The sequence below is a fragment of the Oryzias latipes genome, chromosome 21 (genome assembly GCF_053564925.1).
Source record: "Oryzias latipes strain Hd-rR chromosome 21, Olatipes_Hd-rR_3.1".
NCBI lineage: Eukaryota > Metazoa > Chordata > Actinopteri > Beloniformes > Adrianichthyidae > Oryzias > Oryzias latipes.
The window spans coordinates 33,213,687-33,239,648 of NC_136257.1; the positions used below are offsets into that span (position 1 = coordinate 33,213,687).

The following is a 25,962-nucleotide window of genomic DNA, read 5'->3' on the forward strand; positions in this document are numbered from 1 at the left end:
GCTGTTTGAAAAAGATCATATTTGTGACGTAGAAAATACGAGTGAAAGGCAACAAGCTTCCTGCTCTGCTCCATTCTGATCATCCACCTACAGACTAATAGATCCATGAACGTCTTAGTTTTTCCCCTCCTGAGCTGGAATCTGGATCCAAACTGGGTAACTGGTATTTCTCTTTTTTGTTACACTGGTAAAGATGGGTATGAAGTCGTGAGGGGCTGTAAGCTAGCACAAGAACTTTTAATGGATGACGGAAAGTGGAGGTGGGCTTACCACATGCCAACAGTCACGCCATCAACTTGGAGGCAATTTATTTTTTTATAAACTCTTGCTGCTCTGCAGAAACTATGACCTAGATCAGCCCCAAATTATATCTTGCAGCACAACAACAACGGCAAACACACAGGAAGTATCTTCTCTGTAAAGACAAACTAGAAGTTCTGGAAGTACAGAGCCCTGATCTCAACATCATGGAGTGATTCTGGGATGCAATGATGAGACAGGAGGACCTGAAAAAGCACAGAAGATTAGTGAACAAGCGTACCAAGAAGAAATGTTGCTGCTTGGAGGCAAATCTTAGATTCCTTAGATTGATTCAAGGTCTTTCTTTTGGTTATTTGCTGCATTTTGTTGTGTAATGACAGTAAATGATGAAATCTTCAGCTTTTGTTTCTTTACATTTTTTTTACACAGTATTTTGTATATTTATTGACTTCTGCTTTCGGTGTCATCTTCAGCAAAAATGTCAACTTTGAAAAGGCTGATTACTGTAGTAGTTGGCCTTTTTTTCATAGCTGCTGCAATATGCAGCTAAAGACAGGAGCCTGTTTGTCAGATGATTCATACACTGACGCTGATCTCAGCAGTGCTCAGATGAAAGCAAAGTGAATCTGCGGTGAATCTAATCCATTCAGAGTATTTAGATTGGTCTGCATGTTCATGACCACTTCACACACGTATGCATTATGTCTACACTGACTGTTCTTTTCTCTGTTGTCACTTGATGAATGTTGTTTTAATGTCTGCTGTTTGTGCGGTCTTTGTAAATAAGAGTTCGTTCTCAATCATCTTGAGCCTCAGTCCGAACTGTCCTCACAGGTGGATGCAGGTTGTCTGAGGGAGAAAAATGGTCGAACCTATGCGGGACACACAGGTGGGCCTCGTGAAATATCAAGGTTTACGCTCATGAAAAATTATTATTTTACGGCACATGTGTCAAACTCGAAACCCGGGGGCCAAATGTGGCCCTCCATGTCATTTTATGTGGCCCGCGGGAGCATAAAGGTTTTTAATTTCTTAAAATAAATAAAAAATTGATGTGTATTTATTCATATCTAGGGGTAATTGGACTTTATATGTCGGATTGGACAACTATACATTAGGACTAAAACACTGTCTATATAACCTAACCTGATCAAATTTAAAAGGATTTATGCTAAAGTAACAAGCAAACATATGTTTTTTGTGCAACTGGAATTGTCACTTTAAAAAGTTAATGTAAATAAATAATGAGTTATCTAACATTAAGGAGTAGTTACATTTATTTTCCATTACATTTAGTTACATGTATAAGTTATATCTGGCCCTTTGAGGACAGCCACTATGCTGATGTGGCCCTCAGTGAAAATGAGTTTGACACCCCGTTTTACGGGCTTACTGCAGACGACAGTGAACACAACACGTGAGGGGAAAGTAGGGGAGATGCAGGCATGTTGTTTTTTTTGTTTTTATCCATATCCGGTGCATCGTGCGAGGAGGCCGTATGGTGATGGTCATGTGATACGTGCGCGCTCCTTGCTGCAGCCTGACTGTTACAAATGAGGAAATTAGCCAGAGGGCAGTTTGTGTGGACATCCAATGGGCGTCCACCGGGAACTCGCGTATCACGTGCACACCTCATGCGTGCAGTATTTGCACGTACTTGCAGTTGTCAGCAAGTACGTCAGTATGGTGCAAGAACGCCGCACGACAGCATCACCTCTACGTCATAAATGCGTGTAACTTCCATTATCCTCACAACCACTTCACGATCCACTTAGAACAGGCATGACAATGGTACGTTCCATTGTTATGACGTCCCTTGAGGTGCAGACACCCCTGCACTCCCTTTAAGATGCAGCTGCTCCTCTCTGCAAACCTCCATGGACCCAGACAACCCAAAAACCCACAGCATCCCTCACATACTAGTGCATGCGACTATGGCTTTGGATGGATACATGCTGAATGCTCACATAAATAATGAATGAATGGGAAGTCACCGGAGGAAAAAGAACGTTCTTATTTCTAGTTAACAGAAGAGAAACAAAAAACAAAATAATTATCATTTCATTCATTCATTTTCTATTCTGTTTTTCCCTTTCGGGGTCACGGGGCTGCTGGAGCCTATCCCAGCCACTTGTGGGCGAAGGTAGGGGACACCCTGGATAGTTCGCCAGTCTGTCGCAGGGTAGAATGTCCTGAATCACACATCCATTCACTCTCACCCTCACACCTAATGGACAATTTAGATTAACCAACTAACCTATGAAGCATGTTTTTGGACGGTGGGAGGAAGCCGGAGACCCCGGAGAGAACCCACGCATGTACAGGGAGAACATACAAACTCCACACAGAAAGGTCCCCCATTGATGTTCTGTTTCAGGTCCCCCAGCCGGGACTTGAACCAGAGGCCTTCTTTTGTTTTTTTCTTTTCTTTTCATTTGTTTACTTAAAAAGCCAAGAATCAATAAATATTTTGGTCCTGATGCTGAATCATTATTGCCTCTTTGTTCATTTTGTGAATTTTGAAATTTGAGGAAGTTCAGAACCAAAGTTTACACCAAAAGAATCCAAAGCCTTCTTTATTCACAGCTTTTCTATTCAAGCAAGTCTACATCTACATCTACGTCTACATCTTTAACCCATGGAACCATCAACTGTAAACTGATCATCTCAAACAACCAGTTTTTGATCGTTACCTTGCATTTATATTTTAGGCATGAATCCTGAGCCTAAATGACCTCTGACCTTCTGAGCTCTTACTGGGAGAACTTAATTCACAAACATGTTTTCTTTTTGACTCACTTACAGGTATAAACTAACAAATGCAACAGCGTGTTTATGAACGTCTAACAGACCGGCTTTTTTGGTGTTCACCTGCTCTTTTAAAACCTGGTAACAAAGCAGATCTGATAGCTTCTCCACCTTGAGGCCTTTTTGGAAGCACGTTTACAAATTAAAGCTGAAAAGATGGCGCACAGATTTTTGCCTTTTCATGACGTGACGGAGAGATGACTGACAGCTCTGACACACTCACAGACAACACTTCTTTTCACACATCAGGCTGCAGGATTTAAAAGGAAGCAACCTGCAAAGGGGATTATGTAAACATGTATGGAGCACGTCAGACTGGTTTCTTTTTCAAATCACAAGATTTTACCAAACAAAAACCATCTTGATGGAGTTAACAGAGGCTTAGACAACTAAAAAAGGATTTTTACAACATATGTACCCAAGAAAATGAGTGTCGAGATGTTCAGTACTGTACGTTAGCTCCCTTATATAAACAAAAATTAAAATGTCAGCGAAAACAGCTCATGATGCCAGATGCCTAAGACAGAGACAAAACCCGTGGAGGGAAAATGTTCATGCACATTTTATTTTACGGGCATGCTGTGGGCGACAGGTGGTAGTGAACAGGGGGGTAAGTAGATGAGCTGCAGTTACTCGAGTTAAAAGTTGACTCATCAGATGCCTCAATAAAAGTAGGTGGAGCCTGCTGGCCCCAACATCAAACATACAAAACCTTTGACAGATTTTGTGCCGCCTGCTTTCAGTGGTAGGGGCGTGGATTTCCAACATGCCAACTCCTGATTGGCCAGTGATTGCCACAGAAACGATGACTCATACTAATCATTGTTTACTGACATGGTCTGGCTCCAACATGGCGGTGTGTGTAACGTGAAAAAAATAATTGACTTTATGTGGTTGGAGCCGGAATAAACCATCTTCTATAGATGACATTACACTCCCTCATTCCAGTACTGTTTTATAGTTCATGCCTTTGCCTTTGAAATTAGCCTTATGAATGCTTTTACAATCACTCCATGCATGGCAACGGTACGTACTATTTTCAACAAACCCCTAGATGGTTTCTGGGACCCTCCACGGGCCCAGACAACCTGCAGAGATCAACCCCCGTACAGGTGGATGGGACTATGGCTTCAGTTGTTGGAGTCTCCAGAATTCCTGCACATTAGTTTGTGTTTAATAACCACAACAACCTCATGTCCTCAATGATGAACACATAAAATTAAATAAATGTTATTATGCAGCAGGATTTTTGACTTTGTAGAGCGATTTTTAGCTTCATCTCTAATTATGCTACAAAATTAATCCTGATATTTAATTTTTAATGTAAATTTAGTTCTAGGAAAAGGCGATGTAGCAGATGACGACTTCAGACATCAGGTTGATGCTCGATAGCTGGTTTCATTTTTTAAACTTTAGTTTTATTAGTTTTTGTTACACGACAACAAAACACAAACCAAAATCAAAACAGGTCGATTGTTGGTGCTTCGTGGGTCTATTTGTTGTACAGTGTCCATTTTTTCCACTTTCGGTGTAGTTGTGCCTCTAGCAGTCTTAGTCTGTAAGACGCCATATGTATGTACTTGATGCTTAATTCTTTTCCCCAGTTATCTTTTACTTTTAACGTTGTGTTTTGGTCACACTCTGTTAAAGATTTGATGCAGGGCGAAAAAAGGCAACAAACAAAACTTTACAGAAATGAGGCAGAAAAGTTAGGTGATAATATTAAAAATGATGTTTCATAATTATTGCTATTCAGTGTGAACATGAAACATGTACGTTTAACAGTGAATCAGACACGTTTCTTCTTTGATTTTTTTTTCCCTACATTTTCATTTGTTATTGATCGTCCATCTTTTATATAACAGCAGTAAGTGCAGGTGTTATTACCAACATAAAGCTCAAAGAATGTTGCAAGCGGAGGGATTTTAATGCACAAACATATAACATGTCCTGCCTGCAAACGAGTGTGCGCTCTCTGGTGATCAATATGAAACTATGTCAGGAAAAACAACACTTTTGAGAGCCACAAACATCACAACTGAAACTACATCTACAGGAGCTCTAGACATGCTGATCAGTTTTTCACCTTCCTTTAGGGTGATGCAAACATAAATAATACATAAATACAACTGCTGGATAGATGGCCAAAAGTGTGCTTTTATATTAGCATTTTAAATATGATATTATCAACAGGGTTATAAAAAGAAACATTTAAAAAGAGATTGACAGTGCTCCATGTTTATAGGAAAAGGAGGCTTAATCCTCTCATTTCCATAAAATGTATTGAGGTTTGCCCTCAGACTGCAGACATAATACCTTTGACTGCATGGTTCCCATTCGAAAAGTGAGAATTTATTTCACAAAGTAGCTCTTGAGTAACCCAGATTTGTTAAAAATGATATTTAAATAAATTCTCATTGGTCTCCATGGAGCCGTGGAGTTCTGTGGTTTCTATACATCTTCAGGCCAAAATGACTGGCGCTCGTTATGTGACATGAGTTGAAATCACTGTTTCTGTATGAGAACTGGACTCAGTAAGAGGGATGTTCCCATAAAAATCCAATGAAACTAAGTCAATTCAGTTGCCTTTTTTAAATATGGACTCCGCCATGTTTGAACCAGAAATTGTTTAGTCATTTTTGGCAACCACTCTAACCAGCCGTGAGTGAGCTTGTTAGAAAGCCACACCCCCACCATTTAAAAGCGGGTCGCACCAAAACCTTAACATTTTGAATGTTGGACGTGGGGGCCAGCAGGCTCCACCTACTTTTATTGAGGGATCTGATTGGTCAGTTTTTAACTTGAATAACTTGCACTACAGAAAAATATATATAATGGAAAAAACGGATTTGCAAGAACATGTTTAAGCACAATCCTGATCATCTTTTGATCTATTTTAAAAGTGTTCCCATCGGGTCTATTGCAGGCCAAACATTTTTAAAAACTGTCATTTTCTAGTACATCTTTTCTACGTCACCAAAAGGATTTTTTTCCAAATGGCATTTTTTCATCTGCTCCTGATTCACAACTTGAATAAAAACAATACTCCTGTGTAATTTTAAGCTAAATTTTCTTTACACATGTGCTTCATCATCAGAAAAAAAGGCTACAAGAATATGTTAGAAACCCCCTAAAACACAATTTTCCTCTGAGTTGGCCTTTAAAAAAAGGTATCTGAGCAAGAATGGTTATTCTGACAGTTGAATGACTGAGTAATTGCTCTTCACTTCTCTACAGAAGTCTACAGGGTTTTGGTTTCTTGGAACCAGCGGGTTCTTCCTCTTTGGAACACCAAGAGTGACGGGTGTTTGAAATGATTGTTAATGATGTAAAACATGGATTATACTTTTTTTCTTTTTATACACAGTTTACTGTACAAAAGCCAGAATGTTTGATTTAAGCTGAAACCGTTCAGGATAAACATCTCAGTGCTGTGAAACATTTCAGAAATAAAACCCTGAAATCTCAAGCTGCCTTGTTGTGAGGTAGTGTGTGGCATCAGTGTGGCCTTGCAATCTTAAGAAGACATTCTCTGTTATTCAGAATTCATATTTCGCCCAAATGAGCTCTGCCAGCCATTATCTCCTTGTTTGTTTAGATGCAGTCTAATTAAAAGCAGAGAAGTGTCTGCAGTAGTGCTGCAGATGGGGAAAGAAAAAAAGAGGACGAAAGCAACAACCACCTCGAGCCTGTGGCTTCAGGTATCAGCATTATGAAATTATGAATCACAGGATATTTTCCTGTAAAGAGCAAAGAAGATCAACAGGCAGCCTTTTGAAACAGGCATCTGCTGCGGAGAGCAAAGAGCCGTCACAGAAAAGACAGATTCTGGCGCCTTGGGTGTCAGGGCACGGGGGTGAAATGTGATCGATAAGAATTGATCTGTGCAGCAGCTCATCCACACAACAGCCAAACAGGAATAAATAGAAAACAGCTGTAAGCAAAAGCAGCGGGCTGTTTAAGAGCAGAAGCAAAATGTTTATGTGATGTTGGCATGACTCCATGCAAGATTTGGCATCATGAGCTGTAATTTCATTGTCTTTGATGCAGCTGCGCGCGCCCCTCTTTGACCTCACCTGCCCGTGGCGACAGATATGAATTACGCTTAAAAAGCACATCCTGGACAGACTTTTTGATGCTGGTTTCAACTTCCATTAGAAATTTTACATTCCCTTTTCATGTTTTTTTCTGCAAGCGTTTGAAAATGACAAACCACAATGTTGAGATGCCAATTCACATTGCTTCGAAGACACTCACTGCGGCTCCGCCAAACTGTCGGCTACAACGTCTTATCGAGAGTGTGAAATTCTTGAGTTCCTGAGATGAGTCAGCCGTGAGTAGAAAGAGCGGAGACGGAGCGAAGCTGCAGGGAGGAGGAAGCCTGCAGCAGAATACTCAGGGAGAAAGATAAGGGAACACTACATCAGTGGATTACCAGCATCCGCAGATCAGGGCCATGGGCTTCCACACCTACGCGTGCACACACACAATTTAATGGACTTTTTTTACTTTTCTATAACTGAAAGTGAGGTTTCCTTATCCTTCCACTCACAGTATAGGATTTATGTTTTGAAAAGCCAACATAAATGCAGGATTTTAAGGAAATTACATGTGTGGGAGTGTTTATCTAAAATGACAGAAATGTTACCGGTAATTAGGCAACACTAGATAAATGCAACACAGGCGCTGCAAATTGGCCCAATCTAGCCTCTTCAGCTTGTTTAGTAGTTATGAATAAAAGAAAATACAAAGCGCTGCTTGCCAAATATCAAGAGCAACCCCTTATTTCAATAGTCAACTGCATCAGGCTAATCCCATTGAGGGATCGTAGGAGAAACGCCAGTAACCGCAGTGTAAAAACTATGCAGATGATACAATAAATGCATTGCATCAAAGTGTTGTCTTTCCTAAATTCTTTTTTTATTCTTTATATTTTTCTGTCGGGGATAGATAACCATTTGTTTTCTACGGCAATTCAATTGTTTTTCAAATTTCAGAAATACTTGATACTGACAGTCAAAAGCTTTAGAGGACTAAAAAAACTATTTCCAATTTTTCTGTAGAACTGTCCTGAAGTGTTTGGCTTTTGTTCTTTGCTTTTAATCTTGTGTCCAATGCAGGGGCTGAGCTATGGGGGGCAAAGGGGGCAGCTGTCCCCTGGCAAAAAGCTTTGCCCCCCAATTTTGGAATCAATACTTGTGTGAATTATTGAAAAGATCAAGAGATCATCAATACAAGCATTTTTATAGTAATAAATAATTTGGCCCCACTTTAAAATTAAATGTAATGTTTGTTTCTCTCATTTTAATGGGCTTCCACTCTGCTGTTATCATTTGCCACATTTCTAAGGTCTTCTGCTCCGCTCCCACCCCTACATATTTAGTATTCTAGCTCTGCCTCTGGTCCAGTTCTGGTCCAGTTCTGGTCCAACCAGCTCAATGGGGTTCATGTCTGGAGACAGTTCTGACACCTCCATGTTTTCAAGTTGACCCTTTGGGTGCTCTAGCGGTTCGGTTTTTTTGTGGTTTGGGTCAGTTTCTTGTTCTTGGTTGAACCTCTGACCAAAAAAAAAAATTCCAAGCAGGAGGACCTTTTTGAAGATACCTCTGACTCTGTACAAGTCATCCACCCTGAATTCGTCAAAACAGCCCCGTACTATTACATTTCCTCCTCCGTGTTTGGCAGTCGACTTCACACTGCAAACACAGAGGGGAGGAACTGTAATACGAATATATTCTCCGCAAAGAACCAGTTGTCCAGCTTTGATTCAGTCTAAATCTTATCTTCAGTTAATATACTGGCTTTCTACAACCAGCATGAGGCTGTGGTCCTGGGATCCACCCATGATCCGGTGTGAACTCTCAGAATGAAGACAGTGGGGTGAACCAGCAGCAGCTTTGGGATCCATTTGACCTCCACACTACAGTCCTGAGTAACGGTGCCTTCACTTATCATTCATTACTTGTAACATCATCTCTCTGAGCTTCCATAAGACACAAACATGTGTTTGAATTCAAAGGGGACACTAACCCTGACTATCAAAGTGCTATCACATCCAATTTTCATTAGAGCAGAAGGTAGGAACTGCATGTTTTCAGCAGAGGTCATGTACTCACTTCAGGTTTAAAAAGAAACTCTTTTCATTAGGTGTAATTACTGCAGACACTTTAAAGACACAAGAAGAATGTAAAAACTCCAATAAAGATGCTTTTTAGGCAACCAAATACGAAGAAACTAGCTGATCATTGTATTCTTCACTACCAGGGCAACAGAAGCTCTCTGACATTATAACAAAGAAATATTAAGAAGTAACTAAACAACACTACCAACCCTTAGTTTTAAAGATTCTTATTTCAAGATCTACTTGAAGGAGGCTGACAAAAAGAATCCCATTCATTTATTTAAAAAAATGAAAAACTCAGTTTGGATGACATGTATTTTTTCTTTTTTTTGTTACAAGCATTATGAACGATCATTGACACAGAAGAGAAAGAGCAATGCCATCTTTCTTTTGATCACTTTTATCTCTGCTGCCTCCAGCCCTTCCTCCTGTCTCTGAACCAACAACATGGCTCTTCTCACCGCAGTCTGCTACACCTTTCCTTTCATTCTTCCTACACGCTTTTGTAACACATCACAGCTGAAACCTTCCACCACCCGTTCCAGCCTACTTGCACGCACCTCTCCACCTCTTTCCCACACTCTGTTCTGGACTGTTGACCACAACTACTTGAAGTCCTCCACCTTCTCCTCTGCCCCTGCAACCTCTGGAGTTCCTCTCATTTACACACCGACACTCTGTCCCGACCTTCCTTCCTCTCCTTTCCAGGGAAAACCTCCACCTCTCAAGAGGTCCCTCCACCTGCTCCCTGATCTCACTACAGATCACAATGTCATCTGCAAACATGACGGTCCACAGAGGTTCCTGTCTAACCCAATCTGTCGGTCTGTCCATCGACATGGAAACAAGAAGGAGCGTTCTTCCTTCTTATTTTGATGTTATTAAATGGTTCCCTTGAAATTCAGCGGCTGACTGATGAGTAAACACTGCTTCAAAAATGAAATTGTAAAATCAAACTATGTCTATGAAGACTCTCATTCTTCCAGGTTGGTTCCATTGTAGTAGGTTTAGGGGATGTCATCTGGACTTGGTTTTTAAAGTTAGAAGACGTTTCGCCTCTTATCCAAGAGGCTTTGTCAATTCTGAATTAGCTGGTCTAAGAGCTGGTATATATATGGGGGAGGAGTCAGACCTGAAACTGGAGGTATTGTCCACTTAGCCTACATGGTTTCGGGTCGTTAACAGTCCTTTGTCCTCAGCTGGGGGTTGGAGAGCCAGTGACTCGCTCTCCAAATGGTCCTCTCTTTCAGCGGTTAACGACTCAGGTGGAACTGGTTTGGTTTGTTTAGGTTTCAAAACACTGCCGTAGATGGATGGAAGAATAAACCCGAGACCACCATTCTTATTAAGAGAAGGTTTATCCTTCTTGACAAAGATGGCTTCTTTCACTCCTCGCTCAAACCATCCTTTCTCTCTGGCTAGAATTCGGACTTCACTGTCCTCGAATGAGTGGTTTGTGGCCTTCAGGTGGAGATGCACTGCAGACTCAGGTCCACTTGGGTTGGCTCTGCGATGTTGGTAAAGCCGCTTGTGTAGAAGTTGTTTCAACCTTAACTTACACCAATATGTTCTGTTCCATAGATTTAGTCTACCGTTAGTGCCAAGTTCCCTTTAGAACTGGATGATATGGGCAAAAAAGTGCAATCTCAGATTGTTTTCATTCGGAATTTGATTTTTTCTCTCCCTGCTTTCACTTTCTTTAACAAAAATGAAAAATAATGGAAGTGAAATTGTTCTCCGCATTTGACCCATCCCCTGGGGGGAGCGGTGAACTACAGACGAGCCGCGCTCTGGGGACGTCAGCTGGCTGGGGAGAGCGGGGATCGAACCGCCAACCCTTACTGGACGACCTGCTCTACCGCCTGAGCCACTTGCCGCCTGATATTTAACAAAAACCATTTTAACATCTCCTTTGGAAATTGGCTTGAACACAAAGTTCCGCTAAGTACAGGCTGTAAAATGGTTTATGGCTCAATGCAGCAGATGTTTTGTGAGCTACCGCTAGCTTGAGCATCTCATAAAGAGAAATACTAGAACGCACTCGGCAGAGCATTCTTGGTAGCAACAGCCTTGAAACGAATTTCACAACCTCTGAGACCAAAATCCCATTTTTGACTCACCAGACAAGTTGACTGATAGATTAAAATTAAATCTACCAACCAAATTATTCCATTTTTATTTTCAAAGGAACTCCTGAATTGATTTCTGATCAATCTTTTTTCTCTGCTTTTGGTGTTTTCACGCCGTCTATGAAATATTTCATTTTCAATCCCAAACGAGTCGTTTCTGTTTTCTTGCTGAAAAACTCCCCCATGAGAAGAGGGGTTTCAGTGAGTCACCTGTATCTGAACCAACTGGAAAGATTCAAAGCTGCTGAGAAAACAAGGTCAGATTTACTAAAGGGGAGCAGATTGACAGAAAAAGCACTTTTTTAACCTAATTCTGCCTTAAACAACAGAAGAGAGAGCTGGGAAAAATAAACTCTTGATTTTCCCAAAAATGAATAGTCTAAAACAACAAATTCACATTAATCGATGAAATGATTCAACGCCTTAGTCCCCTTTTAGCATGTAGAGCAACTGATCACAGTAAAGAGGCTTGAATGTGTAATTGGGATTAAAGAAAGCATATCAAACTGGATTAAAGGGATTTTATCTGACAGACTCAGTTCAGTTACTCCAAACAAAGAGTCTTGTACTTTTAAATTACTTATGGCACCCTACTGATCATGGTGCATGCACCAGTACATTTTATTCTGAAAGAAAAAAAAAATACACTTTTTTTAAAACAGCAATATAGAACAGAGTATGTTGGCAAACAAAAAAAGAAAAAGGAGTCGATCAGAACAAAGTCATAAAATTATCACCCAAGACTGAGAGCTGATTACACGCTTTACTGCTGGCTTACAGCACCCTGAATTTAACCGGTGCGACCAATACGGCAGCAATATCAGACCTACCCAGCCGTACAGTTTAGATCCAGATTCTAGCTCAGACGAAGAAAACAAAGACGTTCGTGGACCTGTTTGTCTGCAGGTGGACGATCAGAATGGAGCGGAGCAGGGAGCTCGTGGCCAGCTAAGCATATTTTCCACATCACAAATATGAGGGTTTTTTCCATCTGCATGTTTTTGTCTGGTCTTGATTCAAAATAATTTCAATGAAGAAATACTTAGAAATGCAGTTTTAAGCTTAATTTTCATTATGATGTCCTCATCAGAAAAATGCCATAAACACATGTAAAGAAAAAAAAAACAATTCTCATCAGATTGAGTTTTTAATAGACTTTTAACGTAAATTAGACGAAAATTGCTGTTTTTTTTTCCTTTTCCCAATAGAAGTCATTAATACTCTGTTGTATAATTTGCCAATTTAACCCCTTGTTCTATCCTAGGCACTTTAACATTGGGAGGTGGGTCATCTAGACCCACTAGACCAGGGGTGGGCAATTCCAGGCCTCGAGGGCCGGTGTGTCTGCATGATTTCCAGATACTCTTGCCCTACTCATGGCTGATTACCTGGTTCAGGTGTGTCCAGCCAATAATCTTGCCCTACTCATGGCTGATTACCTGGTTCAGGTGTGTCCAGCCAATCAGAACATGCCAGAGCAGGGTATGCTGGAAAACATGCAGGACTGCGGCCCTCAGTGCCCACCTCTGCACTAGACAGTGCTCTGAACCTTTTTTCTTCAATGATTTGTGATCTTCACTGGTGTCCATGGATTACATTAAATCTTTCCACCTTTATCCACCTTTGTCATGGTAGGGAGAACACGTCAATGGAAGGGGGGGTCATCCAAGATAGCACAAGGGTTAGTTTATTTTTTACTTTCTTCTTCTACTCCAGTTTGAAGCTAGTTCTGGGAAGCTGCACCCCCCCTAGTGGGCATCTGTCAGAACTGCGTCCTTTTTCCAGTTCCCTTAGTCTTTCTTGGGTTCTCTGCTGAGAGGCACGTGTGTGAAAGTAAACCAAACTTACAGAGTCTGAGGGAATATTAAGCGGAACGGCTAGGGCAGGCGTCCTGCTGCATTGAAATGACATGGGTGGGGTCGAGGTGAGGATAATTCTACATGCTTGTGGAAGTGGATGGTTTAAAGGCCAGCGTTCGCTGCCAGAATCCGTGTGGCTTCATGAAGCGGCTCGACAACAACGAATAACCTGGGTGGCTTGTCGAGAAAGACCAACAGACAAAGACCTACTTGACAAAGCCTCTTGAGATAAGGAATAAACACGCAGTCACATCTGTATTCTAAGTGGGGTGCGGGTTGGGGGGGGGGGGTATTGTAATTGAAAACTCTCGGGGTGTTGGAGGGTCAGCAAATTCAGCAGGGCCAGAAAAGGAAGCGTCTTGTGTTCTGGTTTCCAATGTGACGCATTGAGATCCTCCGGCCCAAACGACAGCCTCCATCCTGGCCTGGCTCAGACTGATGTGTGGGGATAAGAGCAGAAAATCATAGCCTCCAACCGCGCCAGTGACAATGCATGCTAAATGAGGTTTCCACTGAGCAGGAGGAGGATTTCTTCTATTTAAGTGGATTAAGCTGAATTTAAGCTACAGGGAGGAAATATAAAAAAAAAAAAAAAAAAGCTGTGACCAAGTTACATTTTTATTTCTTTTCAAGAAGGACTGAAAAAGAAAAGTCAACTCTTACGTCATTACTTTCTGTCAGAGCTGATGTTTTGTGAAAAGAAGGCGATGACAGAGTTTGTTCAGGAATTCTTCAGGTTTAGCTAATCCTGAAGCATGTTGTATAGGAATTATGCAAATCATTTGAAAGCTATAGTTATTATTCATGAATGTAGGATTTTCCAGAAGTTACAAATGTGTTTTTTTAATGGAGCCCCAAATTGTTCATAGTTAAAAAACAATAAATATGTGCAATCACAATCAACCAATAAATCACTCATAAATATATAAAAAGATCATGAAATGGTGAAATTTAATAATGTTGAGTAATTTAAAATCTGTCCCACAAAGTCATGATCTTTTTATATATATCTATGATTTATGATTGTGTGATTGCATTTCATTGGTCATTTTTTAATTTTTTTATTATGAACACGGCTCCGTATTTTTTTTTCTTTGAAGCGGAAATATGAAAAATTTGACATAGTTTAAAACACATTCATTCACTTAGAGGAAGCCTGCTGAAATGTTTAATGTAGATATTTTAGATAGAATTCAGAGTTTCTCGCCTAATTTTCAAACTCTTCTGGATAATCGGAGTCACCTCATCCATGTCCGTTACAGCAGGTGAATGATTGCGATCCATGTTCTCAATTTCCCAGTTTTCATTTTGGATTTTTACGGTCCTCCTTCCTTACAAAAACATTTCAGAAGCTCCAAGCGGGGCCGACTGGATAAAGATTCATGATCTGTTGCCCGAGTCTGTAGATGAAGCAACATCATTTTTCCTCCAACTCCTCCAGCCTCAGCTGAACCTTCCAGCCATGGAAACTTTCTGCAACTTCAAGTTCTGACTCAGCAGCCTGTTGGAGCCTCGCTCCCATCGTTCATTCAGAGAGATTCACAAACATGTTACGACTGTGGCCGCATTTGGTTTATTCTGTGTTTGCATATTTGTATCAGAGTGGGACTTCTGTGTATCTTTGTGTGTTTTTGTCTGAATATTTTCAGGTGTGGTGCTGGAAAGCGTGTGGCCTCCATTTGGACCCAAGCTGATGGATGCAGACTTTAGAAGCACCATGTGGACCTCCAGCCTGGAAGAAGGGAGCTTGGCTGCAACCGGTCTCCACTGCAGTTTGCTGCTCTTCTCCATTTGTTTCAGTTTGTGTTGCACTTTGTAATTGTTTTGTTATAGTTGTGTTTAAGTGATGCTGTAGGGGTGAACTGCCATTTTCTTTAGTATGAGTTTTCTACTGTTTATGTTCGTCCAGGGAGGTTAGTGTTTGTCTTTGATTTCCCTATTTTGTAAAATCAGGTTAGACGTTTTCCGGGCTTAGATAAGTTTTGGTTTTGTTTATAATTTTGGCCTTGGCTCACCCTGAAGCCTTTTAGCTTCACCTTAAGTTATAGTTTATTAATTTGTAAATAAAACTGTCATTTGCATGGAGACATTCGGTTGGCGTTTTTGTTTTTTTTCTTTCCTTTTAACTTGTTCTGTCCATCAGCAGAGCAAACAGATTAGAGCTGAAAGCCTTGGACAGGTTTTACTTTCACAAAAAGAGGTTATAGAACTTCAGAAGCCAGAGTGTAGATTTGTATTAACCCCTTTTTGTTGTATTATTTTTTTATTTGTTACAATTTGTGTGTGTGGGGAGGGAGAGGGGAAGAATGTGTGGGGGGTGGGGTGGAAGAGAGTAAAAGGAAAGGTGGGGGATACAAGCACTGATTTGAATAAGTTATTATTTTAAGCTGTAACAATTATACCAGATCTGCTGGAAAGACAAATATTACATCAAAGGTGAAAATCTGACACCAAGATGAGTGGAAAATATATGTCCATCAATACACTGTGGGTAAGGAGGAGAGATGAAGCAGACACGGAGCAGTGTGCATGTGTGCACGTGCACGTGGGGGTGGAGATACATGCATGCTGCCGAAGTGAACCGTGTGTTCATAAAGGGAGCCAGATCCTACCCAGCCAGACCAGGAGAGGGGAGGACGGACCCCCAGGCCAGGAGACCCCCCAGCATCCGGACCCAGGCAGCCTGGGAGGGGGGGAGGAGGGGACCGCCCACCCAACCAGCCAGGTACAGAGAAGGCCCCCCTACAGGGGCCCCCCCGACGCCCAGAGGCATAAGCGAGATATTTGTTTGGCGTTTTTGTTCATTTACATTTGGTGGCCAAAACGTTACTTTTATGTTATGCCCCTCAAGGTACCCCTAGACCAAAAACATGACTTGCTTTTGCCTCTGGAAAGTAATGAGCATAGTTTTTGGTAATTTAGATGGATTCAGACATGTTTTCTGTTTTAAAAATCTTTACTTTCTATGATGCATTCCAAGAATAATTAGTAAAGAAGAAAATTGGCCATAAAAAGGTGAGGGGGGGGGGCACAGATGCAGGCAGATTCATTTAAATTTATTTTTTGAACAAAAAAAAAGCAATAAATATTCTATATTAGTCCAAAAATCATGGTTTGGAGTTCTGTAAATTAATATGATATGCATAATTAGGAGCCTTTGAAAGCTTTTCAAAGCATTTCATTTTGTTAGCAAAGACACATCACTGACAGTGAAATTCTAAATTGCTGCTCTCTTTCATTTTATATAATCGGGGCAGTGATACGCATGACCACAGATTCCTGTCAGTACAAAAATATACATTAGCTAATTAGCGTTTCTGTTTTTATTTTTTTGGCATAAAAGCTCTGAAAAATGATTCTCTCTGCCTGCAGGAACAGCCGCTCACAGTCGTCACTGCTTCACATTTTAAAGGAACAGGAATCATTTTGCCTTTTAAATCTTAAATTTAAATGTACGAAGCAAACAAAGTCTTTATACAAATCAACTAGATTAGATTCAACTTTATTCTGCAACTGAAATGTTTTCAAAAAACTCTGTCCATGTGCTACAAGCCTGGTAATTCATCAATGCGTGGAAGGACTGGGTGTAAAAAAAGAAACACATAGAATTATGGTTTTCTCTCTGCTTAGTAGAAAAAAATGAAGATTAGAAAAAAATAACCCATTTTATGCAAAACCAAGCTTTTTTATAAGTCAAAGTTTCATGCATTAACATTTACAGAATAAAGATTTGTATTTAAATTCCTCCATTTACTGAAAAATGTTTTTGTCCAAATCAAACGAATTAAAAAAAATAAAATTCAATACCAACTTTCTAGTTTACTTCAAAACCAAAATAATTTGAGTAGTGCTGGATTTACACTCAGCATTTTAGTTTGGAGATGATTTTGACTCTCGGTTCAGTATGTTGTTTTAAACATTAAAACTGATAAACATTTTGTTTTTGGCGTTTTTACTCTTTTTTTTTCATGATGGAGGACTTAAATAAAGTTAAGCTTAAATTTGCATTTTCTGACTATTTAAACTGCTGTGAATCAGGATCAAATGGAAATAAAATGTTTGAAAAAAAAATAGTATTTGTGCTTCTTATAATTACATGCTTCTTGCTCCGCTCCATTCTGATGCATCACTGTCAGACAAATGGATCCATGAACGTCTTTGTTTTCCTCGTCTGAGCTGGAATCTGGATCTAAACTGGACGGCTGGGTCACTACGATATTGCCCAACATTTTTTTGCTCCACTTATGTTAGGTTGGAGGTGTGATGGGCTGTAAGCTAGCACGAGAGTGTGTGTAAACAGAAAGCTCTCAGCAACGGGAAGGGGAAGGTGGGTGGAGTTGCTTTGCACCAACAGTCCCGCCCACAACTCAGAGGTAACTTTCTCATGAACTCCTGCCACTCTGCAGAAAGCTGAACCGTTCAGACCAATGTTGATGATGACTGAATGGAAGATGATCCAACATCACTTCAACTTCAGATGTCCAAGTGCAATCTAAGACATTTGCTAATCCATCATCCGGGAGCTGTGCATCAATGGAAAGTGAAAGTCTGAAGAGAAGCTGGATCTTCATTAAATCAGGGCAGAGCCGCCCTCCTCCTCCTCAAAAACAAACCCCCTGCCTGTTTTCCAGCTACTCTTGCCGTTCTCGCTCACTGCTGATTAGCTGAACAGTGATTTCAATCTCTGAATAAACACACCTGATCCAGATAATCAAGCAGCAAGTAGAACAAGGAGAGCTGGATCCCAAGCAGGATGGTGGATCTCCAGGACCAAGGATCAGGCCACCCTGCATTGAAGATAAAGAGTCCTTCATTTGACAGGATTTTTAAGAACTGGAAAAGCCACATCAACTGGAAAGCATTCTGCACCAACTGTGATCCATTACAAGCCTTTAAAAGAGGAAGTAGTACATGAAATCTCTAACATCCTCATGCCACCAGCAGAAACCACGCACACATCCAACGTCTCCGTCAAAGGGCCATTTTCCTGAAATCAAATCTCCAATTATTCATAATTTTAGTTTGAAATTACTTGTAATGTGACCACAACCCTGGAGGGGAGTAACACTCAGCCCAAGTCCAATACACTGCCCTCAAATTTCAATCAATAATCAAGCCAGGCTGCAATTAGTGAGTCGGAAGGGTCGTGAGCCTCACGTGACAAATCAATCGGGCAGAGAGGCGGCGCGCTCATTGAGGTGATTCACAGCCCAACAGTTTGTCCTACGCTAAGCCCGAATCCCTGCCGTCGATCTTCTTTATATGAAGCTCTCAAGGCTGGAAATATGCATCTGTCAAACGTCCCCCATTACTCCGGCTGCCTGTCACACCTGGGGCAGCTCACAGCCAACCAGAAAAAAAGAAGACGGAGTGCAGCTGTCAGCGCAGAACCCTCAGTGGACAGAAAAAGCACCGGCTTCCCGATTTCTGTGACTCTAATTTCCTCAAAACGTTGATATTTTGTGGGTCTCCGGCTGAGAGCTCAGTTAACCACAGAGGCAGTATATTTTTTTTTAAGATGGCACTTTGTTTCATGTCAGAATTTACTAGGGCTGGGCGATTAATCGATTGATTCGGATTTGGTGTTTTAAACGGATTACTTTTTGAGAAAATGGAGATTTTGTTTTCCCAGTTCTCTGCTCTCTTCCGTTGCTCGGAGTGAAGTCAGTCAGCCGGTCTCTCCAAAGCGCAGATGTGAAAACAGCAGCAAGCAAAGAGGAGGTCTACTTCCACGAGGCGCTTTAGAACTGCCCCCCACCCCACTAACCTTTCATAGTTACCTCCGTGTATCTACAGTTTAGGCTGATGAAGCAGCGGAACGGGTGAGGATTTTTACCAGGATCCAGACGGAACTGGAGGACAAACCTGTTGGACTCACAGCAGCAACAGAACAATTCAAAAATGGGATTTTGGTCTCCGATGTTGTGACTTCAAACTCAAAGCGTCAAAACACAAAACAACAAATTCTGAATTCAAGGCTGCTTCTCCCAAAAATGCTCTGCTGTTCCAGTATTTCTCCGTATGTGATGCTCAAGCTAGCGGTAGCTCACAAAACATCTGCTGCATTGATCTGCAAACTTTTTCACAGCTTGTACTGAGCTAAACTTTGTGTTCAAGCAAATTTCAAAAGGAGATGTTAAAATAAAGATTTAAAAAATTGTTAAACATATTGCATCATCAAGAGAGTAAAAGCAGGAAAAAAACTGAAAATATTCATTCATTTTCTAAACGCGTTTTGTCCCTTTCGGGATAACCGGGCTGCAGGTCGCCAGTCTGTCGCAGGGCCACAACCACAAACCCACGCACTCTCACATTCCCACCTAGGGACAATTTAGAGTAACCAATGAGCCTGTGAAGCATGTTCTTGGACGGTGGGAGGAAGCTGGAGAAAACACACGCATGCACATGGGGAACATGCAAACTCCACACAGAAAGGTCCTCCATTGGTGTTCTGGTTCAGGTCCCCCAGCCGGGACTTGAACCAGAGGCAGGAGCGCTAACCACTGCACCACCATGCAGTCCAAACCAAAACAAATTCAGGAATAGAATTTGGAGTTTAAAAAATCTGAGATTCCTTTTTTTTGGCCAAATCCTCCAGCTCTAGATATTCTATATGACCTTTGAAACCTTGATGTACGTCTAATCTGACGTGTACGAGTGCCTTCAATGTTCGACTGTAGCGAGTCGTCTCAAATGCCCAGTAAACGGCATAAAAACCGCAGAAAGGCTCAGAGTTTCCCGGTTTTAGCTCCTGGTGTTCATGTCTTGCGTCTTTTCAGATTACAGACCCATTTCTCTCTTCTCCCTCCACAGTCCAAGACTGCAAACGGTGTCATGAATGAAATATAAGCTGGGTAACTTATGAGGCCCAACCAACTTTGCTCAAAGCCGTTTTCACATTTGATTTAAATTCATCAGCATGACGATCAGTCTTATACCACCGACACGGCCAACGGGGCACTGGTCTGCCAGATATTAGCCTAGGATGAAGCACAAAGATTACTTATCAGCTTGGACCACCTTTCTGCTCAGCAGTAATGAGACATCCATCAGTGTCGCGATGGATACCTAATAAAGCTACTTCAAATCAGTTGAAGAGACTGATCTAAGTGACAGTAATGTGCTTTTGAATTTCAGATGTAGCATTGCTCGGTCCTTTTCCCTTCTTTAAGAGCCGAGCGCAGGAGAAGCTTTTAGAGATTTGTGCCTCTCATAAATAAAAGAGACCAGAAGAAAAAGAAGTGCGAATTTGATCTGCGTTTGCCAAACTTGCAGTTTAAAAAGCCAACTATTTTCACAGCATCAGTGACAGGCACATAACCTGTAGTCCCCCCCACACACACCCCTCATCCCACAACAGCAGACTGAATGTAATTACTCTTTTTCTCATTATTTCTCTGCATGCACTCGGATTTACAACTTGTGTCAATAAGTCCGTAGTAAAAAAAATCCATTCGGTCATAAAGCCACAGATGCCTGGCTTTACAGAGGCTCGGAGGATGAGAGTCCCAAATCCATCATTCCTGCACAGACAGACAGAATCCCCACATCAACATCTAAGCAGCACAAACATCCCATCCTTTCCTTTCCTGTTTGATGTAGTTTCCCACAATTCCGCTTGATCTCAGGCTCGCTCTTCTGAGGACCTTCCTTGAAGCTGTTAATGTCACAACTTACTAGAAATAGCCGCGCTCATCAAAGTGCCCCACTAAGACATGAAGCAACTTGGCTCCTGCTGCTCCTCTTTAGACAATCTGAGCTTCACAGCAAAATTCATCACGGCAAAGCCAAGCGAGGAGAAACTACAGATGCAGAGAAATCAATTTGTGCTCACTGGAAAGCAGGCACTCAAGATTTTACAGTGTTCAGGAGCCGCAGAGGAAAGTGGAGAAATGAGAGAAATGAGGGCTTACCTGGACTGTTAATGAAACTGGTTGGTGTGAGTTACAGATCCCATCCTTCCCTGTGGAACTGAATCGCAGAGGAAGAGGAGGACGGACGGACAGGGAATCAGAGAGGAGACAGAAGAGAGCAGTGGAAGTGGAGCTCTCGCACAGCGCCGAGAAACACTGAAGGGGATGTGCTGGCTCTGGGAGGTGGTACATCTCATTCAAATGACATCTGCCTCTCTCTTAAAGACCATTGGCTAGGAGGCATGATCTCCTAATAAACCATCCCTGCTGTCTCCAAGTGAACACACCCCCTTCCTTCTGTTCCCGCTGCACATGTATGTGGAGACACGCTCGGTGCACCCACGCTCATACTTACATATTCAGCGTTCCCACACTGGCTCCTTCTCTCCTTTTGTCCTTTTTGCTTCCCCTCAGTTCAGCGAGCGAGCACTTTCACAAGACTTTCTTCACTCACGCCCGTCCACCTACCACCTTTTATCGTCTATTGTCAATAATGCTGTGCCAGCACAAATGTTTCCCAGCTCAAGAACTGCTTTTACTTCCAATGTTTCTTACATTTCTGTAAGGTTCTCCTGCAGGCTTTGCAGATGCCGTCATGTTTGAAATAACAATGGAAATTTTTTTTTTGTAAGTTTTAACCAAATTTCCAAAAACATGTTTTGAGTCGACAGCCAGTTTACTAAGGTTACTAAACTAGGTTCCCTCTCCCACCTGCTGTGCTTAATTTATATACAAAGTGTTGCAGTTCCTCAAAAGACCACTGGAGGCAGGTTGCAAAAGTGGAGAAATTTCTCAATGACTTCAGTGTTAATTGGATTTAATGCCAACAATAAACAGACGTACGTGTTAGTTTTAAGGAACTTTTAGGTAATTGCTTCTTTTTTCCCTCCAAATTTGTTACAAGTGAGGGGGATTTTTTTTTTATATCTGTTTTGATTCATAGATGCTTACATTTGACCAGGAACAGGTGGGTGGATCCAACAGAGCTTTAAACCTTACTTTGTCCTGCCCAACTGCTGTTTTGAGGCTGTTGAAGAAGTATAGTAGTAAAAAAGAAATTATTTCTGTGAAACCTAATGGATTCACTGGTCACAATGGAGTGTTTTTTTTAAAACATGTTCGCCAACAGGATGAAACCCAAGACTAATCATTAAATCATTAAAGACTAATCAGGTGAAATCATAGACTAAATTATTAAAATAAAATGAATATATTCTAAAATATGAATTAAAAACATTTAATAAAATAAAACAGTCATTCATTGTTTGAAATTTTCACAAACCTTTGATAAATACGATTTTAAAATGCAGGCGGCAGCAGTAAAAAAAAAGTCAAGGTAAGGATAGGAAGAGAGCAAAGCATTTGGTAAAGGACAAACTGGACTAAATGCACTAAATTCAAATGTAAAACACGAGCAAACATGAAATAAAACAGCCTGTCGTGTTGTTAGCTGGAGTCCAAAGCAGCCTAAAGGGTAAACGGAGTCAGTCTTGCTGGGCATCATGTTCCTCAAAAAAGTAAGATTAAACTCGGCAGGATTCTAATGTTGGGACCTTAAACGATTAAGAAATGTGGATAATCTGAAGCTAAAGCTGCAGACAAATCTGTATCTGTAACTCGGGTTCGACCAGTGGCCACATTCGGGGTTCTCTAAGCGTGTTAAGTGTGAGCCAGGCCAGATGATGCTGCCGTATTCCAGAATGAGGTGAATGTTGGCGTTAAATGCTGATATAAAAGCTTTTTGTTCCTTTTTTTTTTTATTCTTTAGACTCGTCATAAATGATCTGAAGAGGAGTGAGCGGCTTGCTTTTGCTGCTGGGCTGCAGGCATGGGGCGAAACTCTTCATTGGGTGTCAAGGCTGACGGCCAAGTTGTACACTTCTCTGCAAGGGGGAGGAGTTGATGTATGTTTGACAGATGGGAACCTTTTTAAGAGCCATTTTAAATAGTGAACATTATTGTGGGTCAAGTTTTAACCCTTGTGCTATCCTAGGCACTTAAACGTTGGGAGTTGGGTCATCTAGACCCACTAGACAGTGCTCTGAACCTTTTTTCTTCAATGATTTGTGATCTTCACTGGTGTCCATGGATTACATGAAATCTTTCCACCTTTGTCCACTTTTGTCATGGTAGGAATAAGACGTCAGCAGCGTTTCCATGGGCAAAAGTAATGGGAATGAACGCCTGATCGGAAGGAAAATGCGTCATGTAAACACGCCGTTCGGAATACTCTGCCCCAATCAGACTCGTTCGGATCAAAATTTCTTTCCGATCGAGATAGGGGGGTTATACAGATTGTTTATCCGATCGTTGTGCATGGAAACGGTTCATTCCGATCGTGTGTCACTACTGCTCTGGTTTACGTCACGCATAGACGGTGTTTCGCTGAGAGAAAGCTTTGAAGCTCATACGGGACAGACCAGCTGCTCTGCGGACGCCCTGTGAAAAGCGCCGCTCCGCTCGCCCTGCTGGCTCTTCGCCTCTCCGCCATCTTACACCCTCACGAGGGGGATGCCGGGGGAGGAGCGCTTCATGCCCACTGACGTCCGGACCCTGCACCCTAGCTCTGTGTTCGGGCTCGGGTGCCAGCGGACCGAGTGGACTGTGTCTCTCTCTGAGCAGAGCAGCCGGATGCTTTGAAACGTGCGTTTTGTTGTTTGTTATGTGTGGGAAACTTGGATGGACTGCGATTCGTCCCACCGCTCTGGGTTAGCGGCTGCCAGCTACAGGAGAGCCGTGTGTGTCCGAGCAGAGCACGGACCGCCAGCTCACACAGCGGCTTTGGGGCGGTTTGCGAACTTTTCAAAGCAGAAATGTCGCTCAGTCCATAGAAACCGTTCAAACAATCACGTGGATTTGTGTTTCCAGTTGTGTCCCGCGAAAATAAAGGCTGATGTTATTCCACATATTTACGTCCAGCCAAGATGCAGATTACAGCTTTTCCCGCATGGTCCTGGATTTTGTGTCCATGATCAAACAAGGCTAATGTTAGCCCATGTTTATAGCCTCTCCTAACACTGGCTTCTTCCAGCTCCGTTCTTCCACAAAAAAGCACTGACCACGCAAATTAAAAATAAAACGATGAGCAAAGAGGCGCTTCATAATATTCATTACATTAATAAAAGCACGTTTGGGAGATCGTCTCGTATATTACAGAGCTACTGCATAAATGAATGCGGCAGCAGTTTGTTTACAACGGGACTCATGTCCTCTTCCGAAAGTGTGGCCCATGTGAACGTTTGTTCTAATCAAAAAAGGTTTTTCTGTGCAGATGTGCACGGTTGAATTTTAACGCGACCATTGATCCCATCAAGATATTTTGCCCATGTAACCGCGGCTAATGTAAGGGTGGAGTCATCTAAGACAGCACAAGGGTTAAAGGGTCAGTCTGAGGACCATCTGCAGAGGTCGCTAAGGTCATTCTGAAGAGCTGTACAGTCAGATGATGAGGTGATAGGTCGGTCCAACTTGACATCATCTGCACTCATGGCACATTCATGTGATTCTGAGGCTCCTAACCATGCTAAATCATGAAAGGGCAGACTTTTCAGAACATATTTACATTTTAGACTGCAAATAAAATCCCAAATGATTTATAAATGTGATCTTTTTACAAGCAAGTTATTGTTAAATGAGTTTAAAAAAATGTCCCAATCCTAGTTGGTGGACACAAGGATATGCCAATGAAAAAAATTTATTGGAAACCTTTCAGGTAAACAACATGCAACAAATTAGAGATTACAATAAAACCTTTAAAAATAAATGCTGTCAAATTTTGACTATTTTCAATTATATTTACATTATTCTTTTCAGTGCAAAACTTAAAATTAAAAATACGTTATTGCATTTGTAAATGCTGTTTTATAAATGAAAACATGTTTTTTTTTGGGGTTAGACACTGCTAAACCTATAGTTAACTTTTACAGTGAGACTTCCGATGTGGAAGAGCATTGTGGGACAGAAGAAGTGTGCATGCAGCAGCTCGTTGTGCGCGTTAACCACAGAGTTTGTCCTGAATCAGGGGCAGAAAGACATTCACAGGTCTGAAATAGCCCCGGGCTTTCATAAGCGGCTGAGTTGTGATGGAAAGATGCTCCGTCAGGGCAACGGTCACAAAGCGCAGCTGGTTTTTTCCCCATTTAAGACAGCACTTTTTTTTTAAATCCAATGTAGCTCACAAAAACCTGGAGCTATAGTCATTTCAGATACCTGGATAAAACATGGCTTGCCAAAGACGAAAACTTGAATTCAAGAAAGAAAAATATATATTATGAAGGTCTCGGCATGGCTATCCTTCCATGGTACATTTGAGCCGATGTGTTGAGCTGCACACATGGGTTTTGTCGAATTTCGCTCACTATCGGCCTGTCCAAATCTACAGTTAAAGAATCCAGTGCTTTGGAAATTTCCCAGAGGTTTCTGCAAAAAACTTAAGTTAATGATCCAAAGTTTTTACAAATATAGACTACAATGGATTGCATTTGAACACTTTGTCATTTGATTAAAAAACAATATGTGATACTATATCCAAACTGCATTGAAATCCAGAACGCTGGATTCCCGCACCCTTTCTTAAGGCCCGTACACACCGGGACGAATATTCGCCAGGCGTTATTCGCCAGGCGTTTTTCGCCACGTTTTTTGTGTTCACACCCAGGCGATTTTCGCTGACGGTGAGCCGAGCGAACATGCAATTTCATTCCCTGACATTAGATGGCGCTTAATGTAAACAGAAATACTCCTGTACACAAGGTGGCGCTGCGCAACTTTAGGCTTCTTAAAGTCGCTTTTCCCTCAGAAGAAGAGAGCAAGTATTTACGCGCTTGTCAGAATCATACAAAGAAAACGTGAATATTTCAAGCATAAGTAGC

The 25,962-nt window shown here is 41.5% G+C and overlaps 1 protein-coding gene across 3 annotated transcripts in view; it reads right to left on the reverse strand.

Annotated features, from left to right (window-relative positions):
- thsd7ba (thrombospondin, type I, domain containing 7Ba) overlaps positions 1-21,398 on the reverse strand; it is a 222,354-nt gene extending 200,956 nt beyond the window's left edge. The window contains exon 1 of one of the 3 annotated variants that reach the window (XM_078939216.1): positions 21,092-21,398. The gene's annotated coding sequence lies outside the window, so the exon portion shown is untranslated. Of the gene's footprint in view, positions 1-7,326; positions 12,978-21,091 lie in introns of those variants that run through there. The other 2 variants (XM_078939217.1, XM_023950471.2) reach the window with 2 other exon arrangements.
- Positions 21,399-25,962: the final 4,564 nt, after the last annotated feature.